Here is a 26,315-nt window from a genome sequence, read left to right on the forward strand (position 1 = left end):
GCATCATTTTGCATTGTTTTTGCAAATTTCCATCGGGGAAACAATTTTCAGACCTCAAAAGGAAAGACCAGGATAGCTCACTTTGGGGCATATTAGCTACAAAAGGCGATAATGATCGCCAGCGAAAGGGAGCGTGATTTTTGTTATCGCTTCAATTCCTGGACACATTTCGCATTCTTATCGAGGTATTATGAACACGTCGATAAGATGCGATGGTGTCTGGGAAAGGCAGCGATACCTGCCGCTAACACGCGATAGGCAAACTTCCGATAGCATGGGAGCAGCGCGTTAGCGGTTTGTTAGCGGCAATACCTCATAACATGCCTGCATATGCCTCATATTATGCCATAATATTCCTGAAAACTCCCTGTATGACATGATCAATGGCCCAATGAGCACGGCACTCTGCAGCATGAAAAATGAACTGAAATTGTATAACTTCAGTAATGCAGTCGGTGACTCAGTGAATGCCAATAACAATGTTATGTGAAGGCCAGATACACTGCAATGTCTCCCAATGGGCTTGCTAATATGCGTTATGGAATTCCAATAGAAGCCCAGGTTAGATGTCCTGCACATCTAAGCTGGGCTTCTATTGGAATTCTAAAACGCATATTATCAAGCCAATTATCCCCTTTTTAGCGGCAGTTTCCTGCCGCTAAAACGGCGATAACTTTATCGCCAGTCTTGCTAATATGCCCCTTAATTCTCTCCTCTGGTGTAGAAACGAAACCGGCATCTCCTCATTTTATCCTTCTGTGCCAGAAACACTTTGGGCCATATTATCAAGGAACGGCGATAACATTATCGCCGCTTTATCGGCAGGAAACTGCCGCTAAAGCGGCGATAATGGACTTGATAATATGCCCTTGTGAATTCCCATAGAAGCCCAGGTTCACACCAGAACATGGGCTTCTATGGGAATTCACAAGGGCATATTATCAAGCCCATTATCGCCGGTTTAGCGGTAGATTCCTGCCGCTAAAGAGGCGATAATGTTATCGCCGTTCCTTGATAATATGCCCCTTGATAAGTGCAAGGGGGCTTATTTATGAGCCCTTGCGTCACTTTTGCGCTGCCGGTGCGTCACTTTTTGTGACGCACAAGCAGCGTAAAAGATGCACCATGTTGCGTCAGATTTACAAAGTGACGCATCTAGGCAGATGCGTCACTTTGTAGACCCCTGCGCCACATTATACCTGCGCCAGGTATAATGTATGCAGGGTGGGCGTTCCAACGTAAGTAAGCTTCATAGAGGTGACGCAGTGAAATCTACGAGATTTCACTGCGCCACTTCTAGGACGCAAATGCGTCAATATCTTACGCCTGCCTCACAGCAGGCATAAGACTGACGCAGGCCCTCTCACATGGGGCTTGCCCTATGTGAAAGGGCACATTGCTGGAGTTGCGTCACTTTTATGACACACCCCAGCAATGCGTCACTTTTGCGCCAACAGATACGTCAGAAATACTGAAGCATCTGTCACTCCTTGCGACATGATGCGTCATATTGTAAATATGACGCATCCATCATGTCGCAAGGAGGGTACAATGAAAAGTGACGCATCACTGCTGTCACGCAGTGATTTGTCACTTTTCATAAATGAGGCCCAAGGTTTCTTGGATTTCCTTACTTCTACAGAAGCCTCTCCTCATTTTATCCTTCTGTGCTAGAAAGCGCCTCGCAGCCTCTCCTCATTTTATCCTTCTGTGCTAGAAAGCACCTCGCAGCCTCTCCTCATTTTATCCTTCTGTGCTAGAAAGCGCCTCGCAGCCTCTCCTCATTTTATCCTTCTGTGCTAGAAAGCACCTCGCAGCCTCTCCTCATTTTATCCTTCTGTGCTAGAAAGCACCTCGCAGCCTCTCCTCATTTTATCCTTCTGTGCTAGAAAGCACCTCGCAGCCTCTCCTCATTTTATCCTTCTGTGATAGAAAGCACCTCGCAGCCTCTCCTCATTTTATCCTTCTGTGCTAGAAAGCACCTCGCAGCCTCTCCTCATTTTATCCTTCTGTGCTAGAAAGCACCTCGCAGCCTCTCCTCATTTTATCCTTCTGTGCTAGAAAGCACCGTGCAGCCTCTCCTCATTTTATCCTTCTGTGCTAGAAAGCGCCTCGCAGCCTCTCCTCATTTTATCCTTCTGTGCTAGAAAGCACCTCGCAGCCTCTCCTCATTTTATCCTTCTGTGCTAGAAAGCGCCTTGCAGCCTCTCCTCATTTTATCCTTCTGTGCTAGAAAGCGCCTTGCAGCCTCTCCTCATTTTATCCTTCTGTGCTAGAAAGCGCTGCGCAGCCTCTCCTCATTTTATCCTTCTGTGCTAGAAAGCACCTTGCAGCCTCTGCTCATTTTATCCTGCTGTGCTAGAAAGCACCTCGCAGCCTCTCCTCATTTTATCCTTCTGTGCTAGAAAGCGCCTCGCAGCCTCTCCTCATTTTATCGTTCTGTGCTAGAAAGCGCCTCGCAGCCTCTCCTCATTTTATCCTTCTGTGCTAGAAAGCACCTCGCAGCCTCTCCTCATTTTATCCTTCTGTGCTAGAAAGCGCCTCGCAGCCTCTCCTCATTTTATCCTTCTGTGCTAGAAAGCGCCTTGAAGCCTCTCCTCATTTTATCCTTCTGTGCTAGAAAGCACCTTGCAGCCTCTCCTCATTTTATCCTTCTGTGCTAGAAAGCGCCGTGCGGTCTCTCATCGTGTTATCCTTCTGTGCTAGAAAGCGCCGTGCAACCTCTCCTCATTTCATAGCGCCCTCAGCAGGCGGGGGATAAAGCTTGCTGTGAGTGTATGATTGGACTCCTCACCCGGTGACCGTGTGAAGGGAGTCGATCTCGTGTCACACGGTGGGCCTGAGTGTGCAGGTAACGGGTCCACTGTCGGTTTCTTTAAAGCGCTTCCACCGCTGGGGATCAAACAACTGCAGCGCCCCCAGACTGAGCGTTACCGCCTTCCCACAATCCTTTGCGAAATATCTGCATACAAACCCTCCTTGCATTTGTGCTTCACCCCTAAAACTATGAATAAACAATTTTAATAAATCCTGCGTTCGCAGATTGTCTTGTACGTTTTTGTATCATACTCTCTAGTGTTAATCGTCACAAGTTGCAGACTCACACTAATATTATCGTAGTTATGGTTTCATGCAACTAATCCTGGCACAGGTTTTTGCAATGGAAAGTTTTTCAACGAGGTGTGACGTTTCACTTGCACTTTGTGTGGCAGTGAAACTCATATCTTGAATTTTTGACGGACGTTTCCTGGAGGAAACGTCTACATAGTAACGTAACGAGAGATGTTTACTACCCGTAGTAGTTCGGGGATACAGATTACAAAGTCAATGATGATTTATAATGTTATGTTATTGTTTTATTTCACTGAAAAGCAGCTGGGACCAGGACACACAATCGGCTTCTTTGTCCCTGCACATCTGTCGCCTCTTAAAGCGAACGCACTTTCCTGTTTTGAGGAGAATGAAGACGACTGGAGAAAGAGAGGAGCCGCGTTGATGGCTAAACACTTATAAGGTCCCAAAGGCGAGTCTTATTGGCTATGCCAATGCTTGTTTTTCTTTCTGCCAGAAAGGAGAAGCATCTCATGCTTAAGGACTGCATCCAGGAAGACGGATGAGGACGTGATTCGTTTTACTCAATGTAATTGGTGGACAGTCTGAAACTTACACCCTACTGTCCAAGCCACACCCTGGGTGAGCGTAAGAGACTGTAGAAAATGACGATTTAGGTAAGTGGGAGGGCGGCAGAAGCCACAGATCGCCTCTGCCTGGCCTAGTATTGGCTCGAGGTTTCAACAGGACTTTAGGGTCAGCCAGAGCTGCTTCCACACCTCTGTGATATTTACAAGCTGGCGATAATAAATTATCGCCGCTTTTTCGGCCGAAAAGCGGCGATAATTTTATCGCCTAATTAGCAAGGCCACGCTAACGCGTGAAACCTTGCTTTAGCGTGGGGATTCCTAACGCCCAGCTTTGCATCTCAAATGAGATGCAAAGTGGGCGTTCCTGACCTGACATGTCAGGAGAAATGTCGCTAAGCTACATTTCTCCTATCATCAAGCCCCACGCTATGAAGCATAGCAGCAGGAAAAGAAGCGATAACCCCTGTTATCGCTACTTTCCTTACGCCTGCTTCAGGACTGACTTAGACATGATATCCTATGGAAGGTGGATATCATGGCTAAGTTTGTGAGTCCCTATCAACAAGCTAACACCACATTTCATGAGATTATCGCTGGGTTTCCAGCGATAATCTCACGTTAGGCAGTTAGCGCTAGGATTTGTATCGCTTTTGAGATAAGCGGTGCTAATAGCATGCTATCTCAGCGATAAAAATCCACGCTAGCCGGCAATAATTATCCTAGCGCTAAGTGCGCTTAGCGATAATTATCGGTTGTTGTTGATATGCCCCTAAAATGTTGAAACTGCTGCAAAGAAGCTGAAATGGAAGGGCACTAGTAAGCTCATTGTACTGTAAACAATTTTGTAACCATGGGGCATATTATCAAGAAACGGCGTTAAAATTATCGCCGCTTTAGCACGGCAATAATCGGCTTGATAATATGCCCTCGAGAATTTCCATTGAAGCCCATGTTCTGGTGTAAACCTGGGCCTCTATTGGAATTCTCGGCGGCATATTATCAAGCCCATTATCGCCGCTTTAGCGGCAGTTTTCTGCCGCTAAAGCGGCAATACTTTTAACGCCGTGCTTGATAATATGCCACCATGATATTAAACAAAGATATCTTTCATTAACGTTCTGTGTAGATATGCAAACAAACATGCAGTTAAGCACAAAAAAAATACTTACCGGATGCAACAGACTGACACTTAGGGGGATTATATATGAGCCCCTGCGTCACTTCTCATAAATGAGGCCCTTACATTATAAGTAAGCAATGTGCTATTAAAGCCAATGGGCCTTATTTATGAGAAGTGTCGCATAAATTAGTGAAAGCAGCGACACGTCTCAGTGCACCCTCCTTGCGACACCTAGGATGCGTCATTTGTACTGTATGACGCATCGTGTCGCAAGGAGTTACAGATACGTCAGTATTACTGACGTATCTGTTGGCGTATTGCTGGAGTTGTATCGGAAGTGTGACGCAACTCCAGCAATGTTCCTGTCACATGGGGCAAGCCCGTTGTGAAAGGGCCTGCGTCACCCTTACGCCTGCCATGAGTCAGGCGTAAGGTTTTGATGCATTGGTGTCCTAGAAGTGGCGCACTGAAATCTCCTAGATTTCACTGCGCCACTCTTACGACTAGGCCTGGGCAAAAATTTCGTTCCGTTCGCGGAAATTGCGATAATTTGACATTTTTGCGTTCCGCGGAGAGCGCGAAAATGTCAAAAATTCCGGTTTCCGCAGCTTGGCGATAATTTGTTTCTTGCTCGCGCTGTAAAATGATACATTCTCGCGCGCGCGCGATCGCCTTACCTGAATCCCTGCGTTCGCCGACAAGTTTTCTTGATCCGGTCGCGTTCTCCATGAGATGTTGTATTGTTTTTAGCCATTTGCGCTGTCTCGCGACAGTTCGCGCCCGCAGTGACGTCATGCGTCGCGCGATCACGTCTTTCTTCTCGCGATCATGCACCGCGAGAACAACTCAAAACAAGATGGCCGCGCCCGCAAGCAACCACATGGGTAAGTTGGCGACCCGCAACCATGCAGAAAATCTCGCGAACATGCCGGAAAAAAACTTCCGCATCTTTGCGATATTTCTGCTTGTTTGCGATAATTTTAAACATTCTCGCGATAATTTGCGAAGGTTAATTCCGCAAATTCCGCCCACCCCTACTTACGACCCTTTCTTGCGGGGAACGCCCGCCCTGCATACATTATACCTGGCACAGGTATACTCTAGCGCAGGGGTTTACGAAGTGACATTTCTGCCTAGATGCATCACTTCGTAAATATGGCGCAACATGGCGTATTATTTACGCCGCCGCTGCGCCACTAAAAGTGACGCAACGGCGGGGCAAAAGTGACGCAAGGGCTCATAAATAAGCCCCCAAGTATCACACATTCCCAAATGGACAAAACTATCAACGTCAAACAGCAGAGTGGACAGACATCAGAGACTCATTGTTTCAGAGCCGGCATTAGCACAGGTGGTGCCCGGTGCAACAATCTTTTTTGGCTCCCCACCGGACCTCTTTTTTCACTGATTCCCTTACTACCACCCTCCATCAGTGCCTGCCATCCCTACATAGCCCCTCTCGCACATGCATTTGATTTGTTTTAAAAACAAATCAATCAATCATAGCATTTGTAAAGCGCACTACATACCCGTCAGGGTCTCAAGGCGCTGGGGGGGGGGATGAAAGCTGCTACAGTTCGAAGAGCCAGGTCTTGAGGAGTCTTCTGAAGGTCAGAAGGTCTTTGGTCTACCGTAGGCGGATGGGGAGGGTGTTTCATGTCTTGGCGGCAATGTGGGAGAATGATCTGGCGCCAGCGGTCACTCTTCGGATGTGGGGGACGGTGTCGAGGGCGCGCTCTGCAGAGCGAAGCTGGCGGGTGGGGGTGTAGAGGCTGAGTCGGCTGTTGAGGTACGTTGGTCCGGTGTTGTGGAGTGCCTTGTGTGTGTGGGTGAGGAGTTTGAAGGTTATCCTCTTGTTGACAGGGAGCCAGTGCAGGTCTCTCAGGTGGGGTGTGATGTGGCTGCGGCGAGGGATATCGAGGATCAGGCGTGCGGAGGCGTTCTGGATGCGTTGAAGCCGTTTCAGGAGTTTTGGCGGGGCTCCTGCGTAGAGTGCATTTCCGTAGTCCAGTCTACTGCTGATGAGGGCCTGGGTGACCGTCCTTCTCGTTTCAGTGGGGATCCACTTGAAGATCCCAAGAAGCATGTGGAGGGTGTTGAAGCAGGAGGAGGACACAGCGTTGACCTGCTTCGTCATGGAGAGGGTAGAGTCGAGGATGACCCCTAGGTTGCGTGCGTGGTTGGTGAGTGTTGGGGGTGTTCCTAGTGCAGTCGGCCACCAGAGGTCTTCCCAGGCCGATGGGGTGGATCTCAGGATGAGGACCTCCGTCTTGTCCGAGTTCAGCTACTTTGAAAAAGGGCTAGTAAAAATTCTTAGCTGTATGGCTGATACACTAAGTAAGGAGGAGCAACAACTGATAAATGTAAACCCAACTATAAATACATGATTTCTATAAAAAGGAGAATGATAACAAAAATGCGTATCTTTCGATTTTATTTGTTTTTGTTAGATATAGTTATTCTTAATTAATTTTCAAAGATAATTACTTATATCAAGATATAAAAAAACTTGTAGTAGTGCCTATTTACAAAAAGTAGTGAAAGGGACAATTACTTCTACTCATATCATTTTTCAAAAAATACATGTACATAAATGCTCAATACAATCAATGATACAAAGTGAAAAAGTTGCAATCTACTCAGTTCACCAGCATTCAAGATGCTGCGCTTAATTGTCTCTGTTTTTGTACATCAAAAAATATTTACAATATATACATAAGGTCTGGAAGAGAATAAATCATCAATAATACGTGATGGAAAAACACATGGTGGAAAAACCAACGCGTTTCGGCAATGCCTTCATCAGGATTCCATCACTGTGATTAATAAGACAAAAGAATATAAATGAAAAAACGGTGCCATTATGTACATGTGTAAACACAAAAATATGCATTAGCTCCTTCATAAAATTATTCAATTATTGAATTCAGCCATACTAGATGCTATGAACATTACAATTAGATGGTGTGGGAATTTAAAGACTCGTGATCATGGGAACCATCAATGAGCACATACTAAGATGAATGCGGTCAATATCAATCGAAAATTGCAATAATATGCATGATAAAAAAGCAGGAAAAGGAAAAAAGAAGGTGAAAGAAATAAAGAAAAGGGGGTGGGGGTTTTTGAAGGGATAAAATGAAAAAGAAAAAAGTAGAGAGAGAGGAGAAAAAGAAAAGGAAACAAGGATGAAAGAAAAAACTAATTATGTGTTGTATGTTTCTTAGCACACATGTATGATTCTTTGAATTGAACTGTGTTATGCTTGACATAAAGAAAATCCCTGGCCAAAGGATGAAATAGGGGAGGAACCCCATTTTTACCTCAATGTAAAAAGAAGAAATCAGAATGCCAAAAGGTTGTTCTGGTTCAGCTTCAGTCAGCTGTTCCTCATCCAGACGGCGACGGCCTTCATTCTTTCGTGGAGGTTGGTTTTGACGGTGTGGGGGTCCTTGCTGCGGGAGAGCATCAGCTGGGTGTCGTCGGCGTAGGAAATGATGTTGTGGTCCTGCCGTCATGCGACGTGAGCAAGCAGTGCCGTGTAGACGTTGAACAACATTGGGCTGAGGGATGAGCCTTGGGGTACGCCGCAGATGATCCCGATGGCTTCAGAGTGGAAGGGGGGGAGGCGGACGCTCTGTGTTCTGCCGGAGAGGAAGGAGGAGGTCCAGTCCAGGGCCTTCTCTTGGATTCCGGCGTCGTAGAGGTGTGTTCGTAGTGTGCGTTGGCAGACCGTGTTGAAGGCGGCTGACAGGTCCAGGAGGATGAGGGCCGCGGTTTCTCCGTTGTCTAGCAGGGTCCTGATGTCATCGGTGGCCAGCGATGAGGGCAGTTTCGGTGCTGTGGTTTCTGCGGAACCCGGACTGGGACGGGTCCAGGATGCTGTTCTCCTCGTGGAAGCTGGTCAGATGTTTGTTGATGGCCTTTTCGATGGTCTTCGCCGGAACGGGAGCAGGGAGATGAGTCGGAAGTACTTGAGGTCCTTGGGGTCCGCCTTGGGTTTCTTGAGTAAGGCGTTGATCTCTGTGTGCTTCCAGTTCTCCGGGAAGGTCGCTGTCTCGAAGGAGATGTTCATGGTTTTCCGGAGATAGGGTGAGATGGTGCTGCTGGCTTTGTTGAAGATGTGATGTGGGCAGGGGTCTACCGGGGATCCGGAGTGGACGGTGTTCATGATCTTGATGGTGTCGTCATCGTTGATGTTGGTCCAGGCGAGCAGGCGGTTGGTGCGGGTGGTGGTCGTGGGAGCGGGGATCTCATTTGTTGCCGGGGTGGTGACGGCGTTGAAGCTGTTGTGGATGTCTGCGATCTTGCGATGGAAGAAGGTGGCCAGCGAGTCGCACAGGTCTTGTGAAGGTGGGATGTCGTTGGTGTTGGAGCTGGGTTGGAGAGTTCCTTCACGATGTTGAAAAACTCTTTGCTGTTGTGTGTGTTGTTGTCTAGGTGGTCTTTGAAGGAAGTCCTTTTGGCGGAACTGATGAGGTGGTAGTGTCTGCGGGTGGCGTTCTTGTGTGCTGTTAGCTTTCCGGTGTTCATTCAGGGATCCAGTTTTGTTCGAGTTTTGAAAAGGATCGCTTAGAGGCCTGGAGGTCTTCGGGGAATCCGCTGGCTTTCTTGCTGGTGTGGGTGTTGGAGGGCTTCTTGAGTGGGGAGAGGGAGTTGGCGCAGTCGCTGATCCACTGTCTAAGATTGCGAGCGGCGGTGTCGGGGTCATTTGGATATGCGGGTGGGCTCCGGGCGAGGGTTGTGGAAAGCTGGTCTTGGGTGACTTTGCTCCAGCAGCGGCGTGGCATCTGTTGGGTGCGGTGGTGCGTGGTGGGTTTCCGGAAGGTGAAGTGGATGCAGCGGTGATCGGTCCAGTGGAGCTCGGTGGTGTGGTTGAAGGAGACGTGGGAGCTTGCGGAGAAGATGGGGTCAAGCGTGTGGACAGCGGAGTGGGTGGGTGTAGCTGCTCAAACTAGTGCAGAGAGTCAGAGCACTTTACATCACACACACATTATACAGAGACAATCATTCGTGGGTAATTCATTCTAGGAAATATTATATAAAGCAGTGAAGATTACAAGATGTAGGAATGAGTATCACATATCATCCATACTAGTAGGCAGTATATTTTAAGAGTGTTTGATCTGGAGAAGGAACGTACCACAGTGGTTGGGCTTGGCTTTACTATTAAGATTGCATTTCTACCCAAATTAACTTTTTTAGCCAAACTAGGATAATGTAAGACTGGGTGGGAAAACATAACGTTATAACTAGGGCTCCGGGTTTTATGGTATTTATTTTTTTAACATTTCAGTCTGTATTTATCCATTTTTATTTTCAGGCCTTTGTATCTGTATTTATCCATATCTATTTTGTTTTTTGCTTATAAATGTAGTTGTAAAAATGAACATTTCCATATTTATTTAAATTGATAGACATGCACTCATACTTTGATGTCTGTCGTGTTTTAGCTATTGAAGGGGCATATTATCAAGGACGGCGTTAAAAATTATCTCCGGTTTAGTGGCAGAAAACTGCCGCTAAAACGGCGAAAATGGGCTTGATAATATGCTCTATGGAATTCCCAGAGCAGCCCATGTTCTCGTGTGAACATGGGCTTCTATGGTAATTCTCCAGGTCATATTCTCAAGGCCATTATCGCCGCATCAGCGGCAATTTTCTGCCGCTAAACCGGCAAGAATGTTAACGCCGCATATTCACTGCGAGGGGTTTTGGAAAACAGGATAAATGGCGCTCAGGCAGGTAAACGGTAAGGTACAGCGAGAGAAAAGAAGAACAATGACTTCACGGTGCAAACAGGTCAGGGGAAGACCCAAAACCCCTGTGTAAGGTGTGGGCAAAAACCCATGCCAAAACAATTATAAACAAGCCCTGTGCACACGTTTACGATAAATAAGACATTCACAGAATAGTCAAAGTAGTTCAACACTTGTCGTTCTGTGAATGTGGTTTTAATTCAAGATGAGTTCATCAATACAAAGAGCGCCAGCCGACACGTGTTTCGTCAACAGGTAGAAACCTGTGACCCTTCAGGGCTGATGTAAGTGAGTTAGGGATGGAAATCGAGATGTCGGTGAAACTTCAAAAGGATCCGAGGTAGAAAACGGGTGTTCGAATCACAGAAACTGGAGTAAACAGATCTCACGGGCGGATACGACCGTGTACCAATGGAGCCTGGTGTAGGCGGGTAAAGAACAAGAGTGTCTCACTCGCCGTCCTGGATAATATGCCCCCAAGTTGCCAAATTGTTCCGAACAGTACATCCACTGGCGAATATTAGCATTATACCACAAATGTATGTTGGCAAATGCAGTTATTTAAAGACATTTCATCATGTTTTTTAATTTGTCATGCTGTCCATCTGCCCAGCTGTTGGGCTATAATTCATGAAAGGCAGCACAAAGAGTCACATAAAAGAAGCACATTTTCTGTGTTTATCAATTCTTAAAAATAAATGCAGACAGAGAACACATTGTTTTCTGTCTGTATTTTTCTATAATAATCCGTAAAAACGGAAAACAGGGTAGCTTAGTTATTACCCATAAAGCTGCTCAGCCTAGATCCTTTCAATTTATTTCAGGAATGCCCCCCTGTGTGCTGCTACTGCCACCAAAATAAATGAAGAGTGAAGCCTGAGAAGCTTTAGAAAGGGCTTTTCTGTGGCCCCGGGGAGTCCCCGTGCACACCCGACAGACGCACACAAGCAAAGCGCTCCTTGTTCAGTGTACCGGCGTCTGCTGCGGAGGTGGTACGGCACAAGGCGTTTGCATCTCAATAGAACGCAAGGCTTTTGCTGGTTGATTTTGTTTTGCCCCTGAAATGCCCTGGGAAGGATTCCACCGTTTAATAAAAGGACTGTGCACTGTTTGTAAACTAATTAAAAGAAATGCACTGGTTTAGCCCTGTGCTCATAAAATAATGTGCAATATTTTAATCAGTAATGTGTCTTACTAATATATCTACTGACGTCCCTGCTCTTTTCCAGGTCCTGGGGCTCACATACACTGGCTCTGGGAGTGCCTGAACCTAAATGTGTTTCTCTAAAGATGAAAGTGAACATCATCAAGATTCCAACGGATAAAAACAAACCAACATAAGGCAAAACTGAAATCAGGACACCATGCTAACGCATGAACATTAAACACTTGTTGCATGTACATCCTGGTATCTCCCCCGTGAGTGACTTTACAACTTGTACATTTGCAATTTTTTCTGTTTGTATCTCTTATGTAACTCATGTCCTTGTGTAACGCAACTGGTTCTTTTGTAAAGCGCTCTGACACCATCGGGTAATGTTCGCGCTATATAAAATAGCATTAAATAAATAAATAAATCCTGTGTGTGTGCCAATATTAAAAGACCAACCCTTTTGAGGGCCGGCCGAGCATTCTGGCTTTGTTTTGTTCAAATAAATGCAGTGCCTCATGAGATAATAAAGTCGGAGGAGTTCTAATTAAGCGTGACTAATGCATTTTAATGTGGTGATGCGGTCATCTGCATTAAAATGCGTTAGTCTAACCCCTGATGCATGATACTTGGCAGGGCTGTACCTGCCAACTCACTCCCACTGTGTTTGACACAATATTGGCCCCCTTCCCATGATCACCTGGTGAGGAGCCGAAATCAGCCACCCTCAGCAATCTTTTGGGGCATATTTAAAAGGTGAGGCCCCTAACACCACTGGAACATCATTAAAAGTGACATTCTTGTGGCGATGAGGCTTGTAAATATGCCCCCAAGGGCCATATGTACAAGAGAAGTGGCAGAGACGGCGTGAGGTCGGGAAGGTGTACGGGCGCCTTTACCTACGAGGAACTGTCTCGAGGGACCCACAGCCGAATCTCATAGGGAATTCTTCCTGCTTTTCTTGGAATACTACTTCCACGCTCTCCTAAGTGACACCAGATTAATAATTATAGGCCACGCACCTTCTTTGCTTATCACAAAATAGCTTTCTGGTCCTGAAGAAGCGCATGGGATCTCCTCCTGAGACCCTGATATAGCGCGAAACATGTTAATCTAGGGGTATGTTATTTATTTAGCTACACAGGGCCGTTATATCCCTCACAGCAGCACCACTTTTTTGTTTTTTTTTACTAATGACAGAGGGACCCCCTTTTTTCAATAAATTCTTCAAGCACCTCTCCATTCATTTTTTAACTTCACGCTAGGACACCACTGCCACTTACCCACACACCCATACAGCTTTATTGAAAATATCTCCGAAAAAGTGACTCTTCGGGGGACCCGTAGGGCATTGCAGTGCCGGCCCGACGAAGAGCAATAGCCCAATGATGAAGCATGACAACCTTCTGGGTGTGTGACGGCATCATGAACAGGACACACTGTCCGCCCCAAACACAGTAGTAGAATGACAAGAGCTCTTTACACTTTTTTCCAATGATAGGAACGATGACTCTTGTTGGTTATAAGGAGCGTGTTGAAACCCTTCCTGGCTTAATGACACGCTCTGCCACTTCTGATATGCACGGCTGCACCATATTTACAAGAATATGGTGAAACCCTGAGCGCAAGGGTGTCTGCGCGCAAGGGAAGATTGTTTATGCACAGGAAGGTCCCCTTCTTGCACATAAACAATCATGAAATGCTGTTTTGTAACTTTTATGTGTGCTGCTTAATGCAGCACACACAGAAGTTGCAAAACAGCTTCCTGTACATAAACAATCATTGGCCTTTTTCTGTTTTCAGCAAAAACAAGGAGAAATAAAACATTTCTCCTTGCTTCGCCAGGTTAAGACCAGGTTTTCCAGGGTCTTAATTCTGGCGCTGCCCCCTATTTACGCCTCCCTTGTAAATGGGAGGCAGCCTCAGAATCAATGGGTGTTGGAGTGGAACGCCCACCGCAATACCCATTTCCCTCCCCTTTCACGCTAAGCATAGCTTGAAAGGGGACAATGCAAACGTTGCAAAGCGGACGACGCAGATTTTATTCACCTTGGCTGGCTCTGCAAACCTATAGCGACGTACTGGTCACAGATAATGGGCATAGTGACCGAGATGATAGGGGTGAAGATTGCATGTACACTGGAGCTATGTCTATTATGCCTGCTGAAAACGATATCCGGGGCGTAAGTTAGCAGCGGTGGCCCTATTACTGTCTAAACGCCGAATATCAATCTGTTGGGGCGGGAAAAATGTACTATATAAAGAAAAGGCTGCCTATGTGATATGGTCTACTGTAAAACACAGCTGGAAAACTATGCAAAAGAGCTACCTGAAGCCTCACGACGGCGAGATATCTGGGCCCCATATGTTGTTTATATGACGAATGCAAACTCAGATCTAACACACTAATATATACAAATGTGGATAGTATAATATGCTGTGATCGATACCACGTGCTTTTACCTTTGTTCATTGTTAAGTACAAAGCGGCGATGGCCTCCCACGATAGAGGAATGGGCTATGTACAGATCAAGGAATCGCATAAGATTGAGATTGTTCTCACTGTTATTTTTTATGTTTATGCAGAATATTTGTCACTGCATTGCACAGCGGCTCCATATGCTATGTAATCGGACATGTGTAACATGGCAATGTGGAACTGTAACAAATGTCCTCTGTGTTATCAAAATCAATAAAAAGAAAAATATTACTAATAAAAAATAAATTTAAAAACAGCATAGCGTGAAAGGGGGCCTTATTTACAATATCAAGGAATAGGAGAGCGAGGAATAGAGGGGGAACCGTCCCTATCGCCTGCATGAATCAAGTAAACAATGTGGACGTCCCCAGACCTGTGTGGGGATTGGACTCACTGTAGTTAATTTACAGTGCCAAGGAATCCTTCGATTCTTTTAAAAGAGCCCTCACACACCAACCTAGTTGGTCTCATGCTTCATCATCGGGGTCCCAACCGGGTGGCCGAATGCCGCCCAGTTGTGCTACGACGCCTGATTACAGCGGAGCAGGTGTGGTGCAGTGGTGTGATGAAGTGAAGTGTGAGTTAAAAATACCTCTGGGAATCCTCACCATGGGAATTTTATTCGTGGTGGCCCAGGGTATGTTAAAAATGACGAAAGACAACTAGTGAAGTCATTAGTCTCTTAGTTGTCGACTTGGGTCAACATTTTTCGGCCCACAATTAAAAGTATGAGGGGCTTTCGTCAGGACCAGGTGAAAATTGTGAAAAAGTGGATGGCAAAATTACGCCATGTGTGTAGAATGGCCACACTCGCTAAGGTGTGTAGGGAAAAATAGGAGTGTTTGGACAGCGCCAAACAACCGAAATTGAGGTACCTGTGAAATAAATGACAGACAAGACAAGACACATATAACAATTTTAGAAGCAACATTAAAAGAGCAATCTTTAGTCTGGGCAACATGTGCCTGTCAATTCATGGTGGGCACATACGTGAGTCCAAGAGGATAATGCCGGGTGATCAGGTGCTATAAAGGTACAAAAGCATATGGCAATTAGCCGTTTTGTAGTGTAATAGTGCATGTTTATAGTGCAGGCGGTACGGCTTGCATGCTGGGCCGTGGTATAAAATACGTAATAAGGCTCAGGTCGACAGTTTGAGCCACGAGGGCATACTTCCAGTAAGTGGTGTTGCATGGTGTGCTCATTACCAAGTGCCTATAGGTATGCCACTAAATTAACAAGTAGTTAGTTAAAAATGAAGGCATCAATCATACGGGATGAAAATCCAAAACATAGTTACACTAAATTGTAGTGTTAGGCAGCCGATCGGAGGCACGGGAGAGGAACTGCAAAGAGGCAAAGAGAACACGGGCATGAAAGTGAAAGCGAGGATGAAAATGGAATGAGTGTGGCAGGATGGTGGCTACGGAGAAGCTGTAGTGCCTACAGGTATGCCACTAAATAAACAAGTAGTTAGTTAAAAATGAAGGCATCAATCATACGGGATGGGGGCGTGGCTTGGATGCCGAAGGGAATGGCGGCGTGAGCTTAGAGCTCCGCTCCCGATCCCCGCGATTATCCTGATCGCCGTACGGAATCCGGCGCGCACCGGGCCCCTGCAGCGACGTTGAATGCGAGGCGAGCAGCGGCGATCTGCTGGACGTCCTCCGGTGCAGCTTCTGGGGCGATTGGCTGGTAGAGGAGAGCGACGGACCTGGCAAGCGGCGCGGCCCAAAATGGCGGCCGCGATTTCGGATCCGATCAAGTGACGGCGATCTGGGTCGTGGAGCCCCTGGGGGGACCAAGAACGGCGTGTGGAGACCCAATTGGGCTGGCCCTGACTCCGGGGAGGGTCCGGTGCTGCGATCCTCAACCCTGCTGACCGGTGCTGTGCGGACGGCTGCTCGGCCATCGGAAAGCGTGGAGTTCCCCAGCGAACGCCCTGAGGCCCGCTGACTGCTGGTGCTGTGGGACGAGGCAGCGGGGTGCTGCCCTAGGCAGGCGAGGACTGGCAGATTGCAGCGGCAATCCCGGAGGGGGACTGCCACCCCGGCCGACCCCGTGCTGGACCCGCGACCCAGGCAGCGGAGGTACTAACGATGCTGGGGTGAGAGCCTGGCGGCTGCGCGGCGAGGGAGGAGGCCGGTGATGCTCCCAATACGAAGGAGGTGAGCGGCCGGGGGTCCCCGACGACTGTGTCCCCTGTCCTGGAGGGACCCTGCGGAGTTCGAGGAGAGCATTGCCTGACTGCGACCTGAGTGGCGCAAAAGAGGCTGAGGACGACGGCGGTGGGGGTGCCGGCTCACGCCTCTCTTGAGTGGCGGGGCCCCCAGTGAGGGCTAACGCAGCGGACTGCAAGGGGGGCCTACCAGAAGGAGGACAGGTGCCCTGACAGCAGAGTTCTACATCCTGCGACCATTGCCGAGTTGGCTGGCTGTGGCGGGAGCGACCAACGTTGGGGGTGTGAGAGGAGACACCCGCCGGGGAGCGGGCCCTGAGGTGGTGAATTGCCGGGCTGCGCTTACACACACGCGCTTGGAGGACACCCTGCGCGAGGACGCTGAGCGGCCTATGAAGCGGTGGAGTCCCTGGGACGGAGGGGCTCAGCGTTGTGACGGACCTGGAGGTTGGTGACTGGCGCCCGGGCGCACCCCTGTGAACTCTGAGGGAGCCCTGCCTGGAGGACGGCACCTGAGCTGCGAGAGAACCGCGGTCGGCGGAGGCGCCTGCATGATGGGCAAGCCCAGGGTTAAAGGAGGGGACGTGGTGCCGTAATCGGAGGCGCGAGACGGAACCACCCAGAGCCCCGCAGACTTGCAGCAGATGCAAGACTGTATCCTGGAGGCCATAGCGGCCACGAAAGATGCATTGCAGCAGGACATAGCTCAAGTGGCTTCCGGCCTGGGGATCCTGAGAGCAGACCACGGCAAACTAAAGGACAGAGTCACAACCATAGAAGACACGCTGCAAGAACTGGTGCCTGCACGGAAATCCCTGGAGGGGAGGTTGGTCCAGGCACTGGATCGCATTCAAGTCCTGGAGCGGCGGGCGGAAGATGCTGAAAATCGCAGCCGGCGTAATAATATCCGCCTGGTGGGTCTGCCGGAAAAAACAGAAGGGGGTGACATGGTGGGATACCTGGACGCCTGGCTGCGCACAGAAGTGGCCCCGGACGGTCTTTCGCCCTTCTTTACACTGGAGCGGGCGCACCGCGTGCTGGCAAGACACCCTCAACCGGGCCAACCGCCGCGCCCAGTGGTGATGAAGCTGCTACATTACAAGGACAGGGACTGGCTGCTGCAGCGCGCTAGGGATGCGGGCCCATTCCGAGTGGATAACAGTAGTGTCACAATGTTCCCGGATTACACATTCGAAACCCAGAAACTGCGAGCATCCTACTTGCCACTCAAACGAGAGCTGAGAGCTGGGGGGATCCAGTACTCGCTCCTTTTCCCGGCCAAGTTGAGAGTTGTGGTCGACGGTAAGACGCTCTTCTTCCCCACGGCGGAAGACGCCTGGGCGTGGTGGGACGTTCATAAAGCAGGGACAGATGGAGCGAGATTCCGAGCGGCGGAGGAGCAACGAGTGCAGCCAGTGTGGAAATCGCGGAGACTCAGGCAACGGAGGCGGAGGACTGGATGACCCACAGACTCGCAAACGGAGGAAGAGAGGAGAGCGGCTCTACAAGCGGTGGTGGACCTATCGGGAAAAGCAGCCACCCAGTCGACTCGAGGGTCGGGCTCGGAAAGCCGCGTCACGAGCTCGGACACAGACCAGTCGGAACTTAATGGGGCCAGGGGCCCGGTGGTGACCCCGCAGACCTTGGGGGAAATTGTTGAAGGTTGAGGGGGAAGCCCTCCCATCCGGCCAGTGCGGAGAGGCCGGGGATCCGGCTCTTCCCGAGAGTGAGCCAGGCTGCGGAACTGATCGGATTTCCGTGAGTGACAATGGGGGATTGTGGGGCGGGGGGACGGGACTGTGGTTGCCGCCCTTGGTGCCGGATCGCACCCCAGAACCCCATAAGGCCGCCGCAGTGCAGACTGCGGCCTAGGTGGCGGTTGAGCACGTTTGCTCTTCCTCAAGTTTGGACGGGAGCTACTTTCCCGAAGTTAGGTCCTGTTCTGGGGGGATGGGGTCGAGAGTAGTTGGGGGGACTCGAGGCAGGGGGGTTGATGGGGGGGTACAGGGTTCTTTAGGGGCGGGGGGGGACAGTGCCACTGACCGCGACTGGACATAGAGGGAGGTTGCAGCCTGGCCTTTGACATGGGACTATGGCTAATACTGGAATGGTGAAATGTGTGACATGGAATGTACGGGGACTCCACACCATGACACGAAGGCATAAGATTCACGCTTATTTGGTGCGCAGGGGTGTGCAGATCGCGCTCTTGCAAGAGACGCACTTAACGAAGCAAGAGGGCATTGCGCTGCAGCGTAGATGGCGGGGGCAATTGTTTAACACCACGTACTCCGCTTTTGCGAGGGGCACTCTGATCTGGATACGAGCGGGGACCCCCTTCCAGGTAGTTAGGCACACGATAGACCCAGAGGGCAGATATGTGGCTGTTGAGGGTAAACTTAGAGGCCGGACCATAGTGCTATGTAGCGTATATGCACCTAATATGGATCAAGGGCCGTACTTCTCGACACTTTCTGGGGTGCTGGCTGGTTATTTGACGGGTCCTATCCTGCTGGGAGGAGATTTTAATTCAATAGCGGACCCTGCGCTTGATAGGTCCCACCCGCCTCTAAGTGTGTTGGGAAAAATAGGAGTGTTTGGACGGCGCCAAACAACTGGAATTGAGGTTCCTGTGAAATAAATGACAGACAAGACAAGACACATATAACAATTTTAGAAGCAACATTAAAAGAGCAATCTTTAGTCTGGGCAACATGTGCCTGTCAATTCATGGTGGGCACATACATGAGTCCAAGAGGATAATGCCGGGTGATCAGGTGCTATAAAGGTACAAAAGCATATGGCAATTAGCCGTTTTGTAGCGTAATAGTGCATGTTTATAGTGCAGGCGGTACGGGTTGCATGCTGGGCCGTGGCATAAAATACGTAATAAGGCTCCGGTCGACAGTTTGAGCCACGAGGGCATACTTCCAGTAAGTGGTGTTGCACGGTGTGCTCATTACCAAGTGCCTATAGGTATGACACTAAATCAACAAGTAGTTAGTTAAAAATGAAGGCATCAATCATACGGGATGAAAATCAAAGAACATAGTTACATTAAATTGTAGTGTTAGGCAGCCGATCGGAGGCACGGGAGAGGAACTGCCTCTGGTCCCACTCTGCGGGGAGGAGTGAAAAGATGAAAGAATGAGAGGTCAGGTTAACCTGTAGCCCAGAGCTGTACTAATGTAGGTAAGCCTGGCTGGTGTAATTGCGCAGGGTACCGTCGCGTCATGTAGTATGGGCGCTAGGTGCGAGAAGTCGCTATGCGCAGGCAAGACAGTGGCAGTTATGGCACTGAAGATTAAAAATCAAGCGCGGGGTGAAAGTCTGAAGCGGGCGTGAGCGGTAACTTACTGGAGTCTGTTGGCGGTTCCCACTTTAAACCTACTGCGGCTCCCTGGGTCCCGGCTGCTAAAAGTTGGCGCTCCGGGAGACAGACTAAATGCGGAAGTGGCAGCACTGGGGTGAAACACACTGGCAGCCAAGTTTTGGAACTCTCTCCCACTGTCCATCCACAGCCTAAATAATTACTTGGCATTCCATAAGGCAACTAAGACTCCTCTTTTCCCCTCACTGTAGGTCCCTGTGCTTTTCCTGGTGGTCTTCTCCATTCGACTGTTATTAGCACCGGGGCGCCCCTTTGCTGGGGCAGCCGTGTGCTCTATAAGCTATATAACATAACATAACAATAAGCCACGTTAGGTGGTTTAACGCCACCTTGTAAACATGGGGTAGAGATCAATTCCACCGGAGCTCTTGAAAATGAAGCGCTCCAGCAGCGTTAGGCACTTGTAAATATGCCCCAGCATGTGTCCGACATGGAAAAGAAAAACAAGCAGGGGCGGCATCGGCTAAACATCCAGGGGCTCATTTACAAGCCCCGTGCGCCGCCAGTGCGTCACTTTTAATATGGAAAAAGTGACTCACGAGCGGCGCAAGTGGCTTGTAAATAAGCCCCCCAGTGATTCTGGGCAAGTCACTTAACAACATGAATGTGATCTTGTTTAAAGTAACAAAAAATGAATGTGAACTTGTGTAATGGGAGGGGCTAAAAAAAAACATTTAGAGGTTTGAAAAAAACCGCAATAGATTGGCAAGTGACAGCGCATGTGCGCTGCCCGCAGGCTAGAGCTAAAAGGCATTCATCTACTCACGCTTTTTTAAAGCAGGTTGTTGATGTGCCAGCTTTGAGCCTGCAGCTTGACCTAGAAGCACTTTTATAAACTGCAAAATAACACCAAATAATACAGACATCTTAACTGAAATACAACAATGTTGTGCTTTCAGGTGTACGTCACAAACTATCATGGGGCATATCAACAACAACCGGCGATAATTATCGCTAAGCGCACTTAGCGCTAGGATAATTATCGCCGGCTAGCGTTGATTTTTATCGCTGAGATAGCGTGCTATTAGCAACGCTTATCTCAATAGCGATAAAAATCCTCACGCTAAGTGGCTAACGTGAGATTATCGCCGGAAACCCAGCGATAATCTCACGTTAGCTTGTTGATAGGGACAGACAAACTTAGCCATGATATCCCCCTTCCATAGGATATCATGGCTAAGTCAGAAAAATACCAGACGTAAAAAGCAGCGTTAACAGCGGTTAGCGCTGCTTTTTTTGTCTCTAACAGGGTTAGCGATATTCTTGATAATAGGAGAAATGTCGCTTAGCGACATTTCTCCTATTATTTTACTCTGGAACGCCCCCTTTGCATCTCATTAGAGATGCAAGGGGAAGCGTAGAGTAAAAGGGTGCTAACATGCAAATTTGCATGTTAGCACCCTGTTGTTGATAGGGCGCTAGATTTATCTCTGCTTTTTTGGCTTTTAAAGCCCTTGTTGATATGCCCCCATGTTTTCAGACTAACAATCCATCACCAAATCAAAGTAAAAACAGTTTTACTTACAAGTTCAAAAGATGCTTTTTTCTTAAAACTTTTTTCAAATATTCCACCATAACGGTCAATCATTGACACTCGAAGTGCAAATAAAAAAACATACATAGGTCGAAACTTAACACAAAATAAAAATGATGGAGGTTGAGCCCACCAAACATTATAGTCACCATACAATATAAGGATGGGCCATAAATTATTAGAATTTACAACACAATGGTCCAGACTTACAAAAAGTCATAGAACGCAGTGGCCAAACATGCTGCACTGCACTGGGTGGAAGGGAGGTAGAAGGAGAGCACCATATCTACAAAGATATGTCTCCCTTCTCCCCTTTCCCTAGCGCCATCGCTGATTTAAGCTATTGTGCGCCAGGCACACAACTCAGCACCATAGTGCCAGGGTGCGTGCCTTAGTCTGCCATAGGTTTTGTATTGGAAGAATTTCCTTCCAGTACAAAATTCTAAATGTAGACATGCTTTAACAATTTCCCTAATTTGTATGTGTGCTGCACAGTGCAGTACGCAAGAAAAGGCAGAAAAGAAAGGAGAAATAAAAACATGTCTCCTCTTCACTCCTTCTTTTAAATGGTTTAACTTTTGGTGCTAAACCCTGTCTGCTATTGTTTGTAGATAGTGTTTTAAGTCAAAAGGCATGGGTGGTTGCATGTGAATTCCCATGTAATGCCCCATGGTGCTAAATAACGGAAAGCAATGCTTTGCGCTGATTTGTGTTACTTTCAGGGGGGCAGATTTACAATAAACTAACGCAACGCGGTGCAGCAAGTCATTTTGCTGCACCGCGCTGCGTTAGTTTGGAAGCACAGGCAAGCAACATATTTACAACAATCTGTTGCATCTCTGTGCTTCCCCCTGAGCTGGCGCACAAACTGCTGCCATGCGCCGACGCCATGGTGCAAGTATGCCGGCGCCACGGGGATGATGTTTATGTGCAGGAAGCGTTTCCTTCCTGCACATAAACAATCAGAAATGGTGTTTTACAACTTCTATGTGTGCTGCATTAGCACTCATAGAACTTGCAAAATGTCATTGTTGAAATGAATGTCTATGTGCAGGAAGGGACACCTTCCTGTACATAAACAATCACCAGAGGTGATTTCCTCTTTCTATGTGTGCTGCAGAATGAAGCGCGCATAGAAAGAGGAAAAAAACGAGGAGATCCTCGTTGCGCCTCCCTACGCCTCCCCTGGAGAGGCGTAGCATTCAGGTGCATTTACACATTTACGATTCTTGTAAACCTGGAAATGTGTCTGGTTCCATGGTTGTTGCGTGGTAACACCCACAACAACACCCAAAGAACGCCCCTTTCACGCAAAGTGCTGCGTGTAAAGGGGCCATATTTACAGTACAGGAAAATCACCCAGGGTGGATTTTCCTGCCCTTGTAAATATGGGCCAGCAAAATGCGCTGCTGTTGCATCAGGTGGCGCAAGGGGCTTGTAAATCTGCCCCAGGGTTTCTTTCCAGCACAAAAAAAGTTTAGCACTGGAAAGTAAATTAGGAAAAACACACTATGTGCTGGTTAGCGTCATTTTTGTGACACAAACCTGGAGCAAAATAATATCAAATTTGCCCCACACCAGACAAATATATTCCACATATTTTACTGTGCATGAAAATCAAAATAATTCTATATTCCTATAAGTATGAAAAACAAGGGGCATATTATCAAGAAACCGAGTTAAAATTATCGCTGCTTTAGCGGCAGAAAACTGCCGCTAAAGCGGCGATAATGGGCTTGATAATATGCCCTTGAGAGTTTCAATAGAAGCCCATGTTTTGGTGTCAACATGGGCTTCTATTGAAGCTCTCAAGGGCATATTATCAAGCCCATTATCGCCGCTTCAGTGGCAGTTTTCTGCCGCTAAAGTGGTGATAATTTTAACTCCGTGCTTGATAATATGCCCCCAAGAGTACTGTGAGAAATATGTGTAGCTATTGCTCAGAGGATTGCGGGAAAGACAGATGTTGCGTTCACTTCCTATTTATACTGCCATCTCCGCCCTTCCCCACTCATTGCTGGAATAGCCAAGAGTGAAGTACCACAGGTCATCACTTTATGTCCCTGTAGAGTCAGCAGCAATGGGGTGCAGTAGCGCAGGTCGTTACTAGATGTCCCTGTGGAGTCAGCAGGACAAGAAGCAGTACCGCAGGTCGCTACTAGATGTCTCTGTGGAGTCAGCAGCACTGGGTTGCAGTACTGCAGGTCGTTACTAGATGTCCCTGAGGAGTCAGAAGCACAAAGTGCAGTACCGCAGGTCGCTACTAAATGTCCCGGTGGAGTCAGCAGCACAAAGTGCAGTATCACAGGTCCTTACTAGATTCATAGCTGCCAGGGTTTCAGAATACAATGTGTAACATTTTCATAATTTCAATGTAATTATGGGTGCCATTTCAACAACTATGAGTGAGGTGACAGCGCGCCACTAGGCAAGGTCACCATTGTTTTTAGCCTAATTTGTGCCTTGTGTGTTTTAAATTGGGTTTTAACAAACTGTAATCTCTGTTCACTTTAGAATTTTAACAACGAAGCTTACTTGTGCATTTTGCTCGATTCTCCCTCCATCCCCGGTCCACTTCAGCATCAGTTGTTTGCGTGGAGGGATGTGGCTCCGCCCTCCACCCCTCATTTCCACTACCGGGGGCATTACATAAGCAATATGGGTGCCCAGCCGCGCAGCGGCGCGCCAAAGGCAAGCCCGTCTGTGCCAGTTTGTCGCCATACACCAGATATGCTGCCAATTATGATAATATGGGGTACACTTACACCCGGAATGAGTTGCTTGCAATCAGGATGAAGGTGGGCAGGTGCAAACAATCTGGTCTGGCGGGGGTAGAGGGTCCCTTCGGCTGCAAATGCTGTGGCTTCTTGTCTGGCACACCCGCAACGCTTAGCAGCCACCAGCCCCCCCTTCAGAGTAATTACACGGCCAATTTCCACCTAAATTGACGCTCCCTAGCCAGTCACTTTGCCGATATTCATGATCTTCTGGAAGCTGAGTCCCCCGACGTCCTCTTCCTCACAGAGACCTGGCTTTCGGAGGACATGGTCGCGGAGCAAGTGCTCGCACTCCCGTAAGGCTGTAAGATACATACCTTCAACAGGGAAACGAGAGGCGGGGGTATTGCGGTCATTCTTACAACAGGCTACCTTTGCACCTTTAGAAAGCAACCCGTTGCCAGTTGCGAATGTGCCCACTTTAAAATCGCCCTTAATCCCAACTACACTATGACAGGTTTATTAATCTACCGACCTCCGGGTCCCTCAAAAGTCTTCAGGGAAGCTCTTAGCGAGACTGTCAGTGCCCTGGCGGTCAATGCCTCTAATTTTACAGTCACAGTTGATCTTAATCTGCATCTGGATAACCAGTCTGACTCCAAAGGGACGTTTTTTTGGGCCGATCGTGCAGCTTCTCAGCTCGATCAACAGGTCTCAGGACCAACGCATTCAGCTGGCCACCTGTTGGACCCAGTTTTTACAAATATTACTTCCCTTACAGTCCAACCCCCTATCCCGATGGGTTGATCGGATCATTATCCATTCAAGGCATCAGGCCTACGCGTAATTTAGATAAAACATTTTCCCTCAAACGCCCCTGGCATAAACTGAATTCCATAGCCACCTCTCCGCCACCTCCCCAGCTTTACCGGCTGACCCTAACAAGGCTAACTCGGTCTTCTCTAACTGGATTAGCCAGCCCCTTGATAGCCTGATTCCAGCTAAGTTGTCCATGAATCGTCAATCTAAATCCCATTCATGGTACAACACTAAATTAGCTGCTTTGCTTAAAATCTGTAAAAAGCTGGAGAGAATCTGGAGAAGGGACTATGACCCGACATCTAAGGATCACTACCGGGTAGCCGTAAGGAGATACCACAGGGCCATCCAAGTTGAGTGTGCAGCATATTATGCTGAGCAAATCAGCAAGAGTACTAACCCAGCGAAGAGTATCTTCTCCACAGTCTCAGGCCTTAAAACTCAGAAAGACGCCGTAGGTCCATTGATCACCTCTGATCAGCAGTGTGAAGAGCTTGCTTCCTTCTTTGTCAGGAAGGTAGAAGACATTTATAAATACTTCCCTATGGTCCAACTCGGCCCTCCTGAGGCAACTTGCAATCACACCAATGTCACACTAGAGGCTTTTTCCCCATTTCCCCTGGATCTATTACTCACCCTTTGTTCTAAAATCAAGTCAGGCTCTCCAGTCGATCCACTGAAGCCCGGGCAATTTTGGAAAATTCTACCCACTGTAGGAAGGTGGATATCTGACTATGGTTACCCCCAAACTTTTTGCCTAGTGTCTAGCTGGTTTTTCGACTTAGTTGGCCTGAGATCCTGCCATTCAGGGTCTCAGGCTGTCTGCTCTCTCTTTAAAATGGACTCCATGTACCCTAGGTACATACCCAATTGGTAAGGATCACCTTATTGGACCCTGTACAGTGTATCCTAGGTACCCAGGGCATAGGTGTACCCTAGACCTCCCAGGGGCTGCAGCATGTATTATGCCACCCCTGGTCTGGGCTTCCAATCAGACACAACTGGCTGATCACTCAGCTGGGGCAAGGTCATGTAATCACCCCTTGCTTAGATATACCTATACCTACCCTTATATATAGACACATGTGTACCTATCAGCCACTCCTATGGCAGGCCTTAACAATCCTGGAGGCAGAGTGCTTGGTAACATGTGAGATGGTGCTCTAGCATGAGCTGAGCCTGTCTGCAGCTTTTTGAACCATGTCCTTATAGCTGTTCTATGATATAGCCTACCATATACTATTAAAGTACCTTATAATCTTAAACGGTTATGGTAACTATGGTTTGGCTTTATCAAAACATGTCGTGTAAGGTGTCTAATACTTTGGAATAATACCCCCATACCATTTCTGGTGATGAGGATATTATTCCTCCCTTCTAGAGGGAGAGACATGTTAAAATCCTACTTTGCTGTTTAACTCTCACCAAAGCCTCAGCATCACAAAATGGATGCTGCTGCCACAGACACGAGTCTGACCTCCTGCTGCTGGGAGCCCTCCCAGCCAGGGAGGCCTGGACAATAGGTT

This window comes from Triturus cristatus, chromosome 2_2 (assembly GCF_964204655.1).
Source record: "Triturus cristatus chromosome 2_2, aTriCri1.1, whole genome shotgun sequence".
Taxonomy (NCBI): domain Eukaryota; kingdom Metazoa; phylum Chordata; class Amphibia; order Caudata; family Salamandridae; genus Triturus; species Triturus cristatus.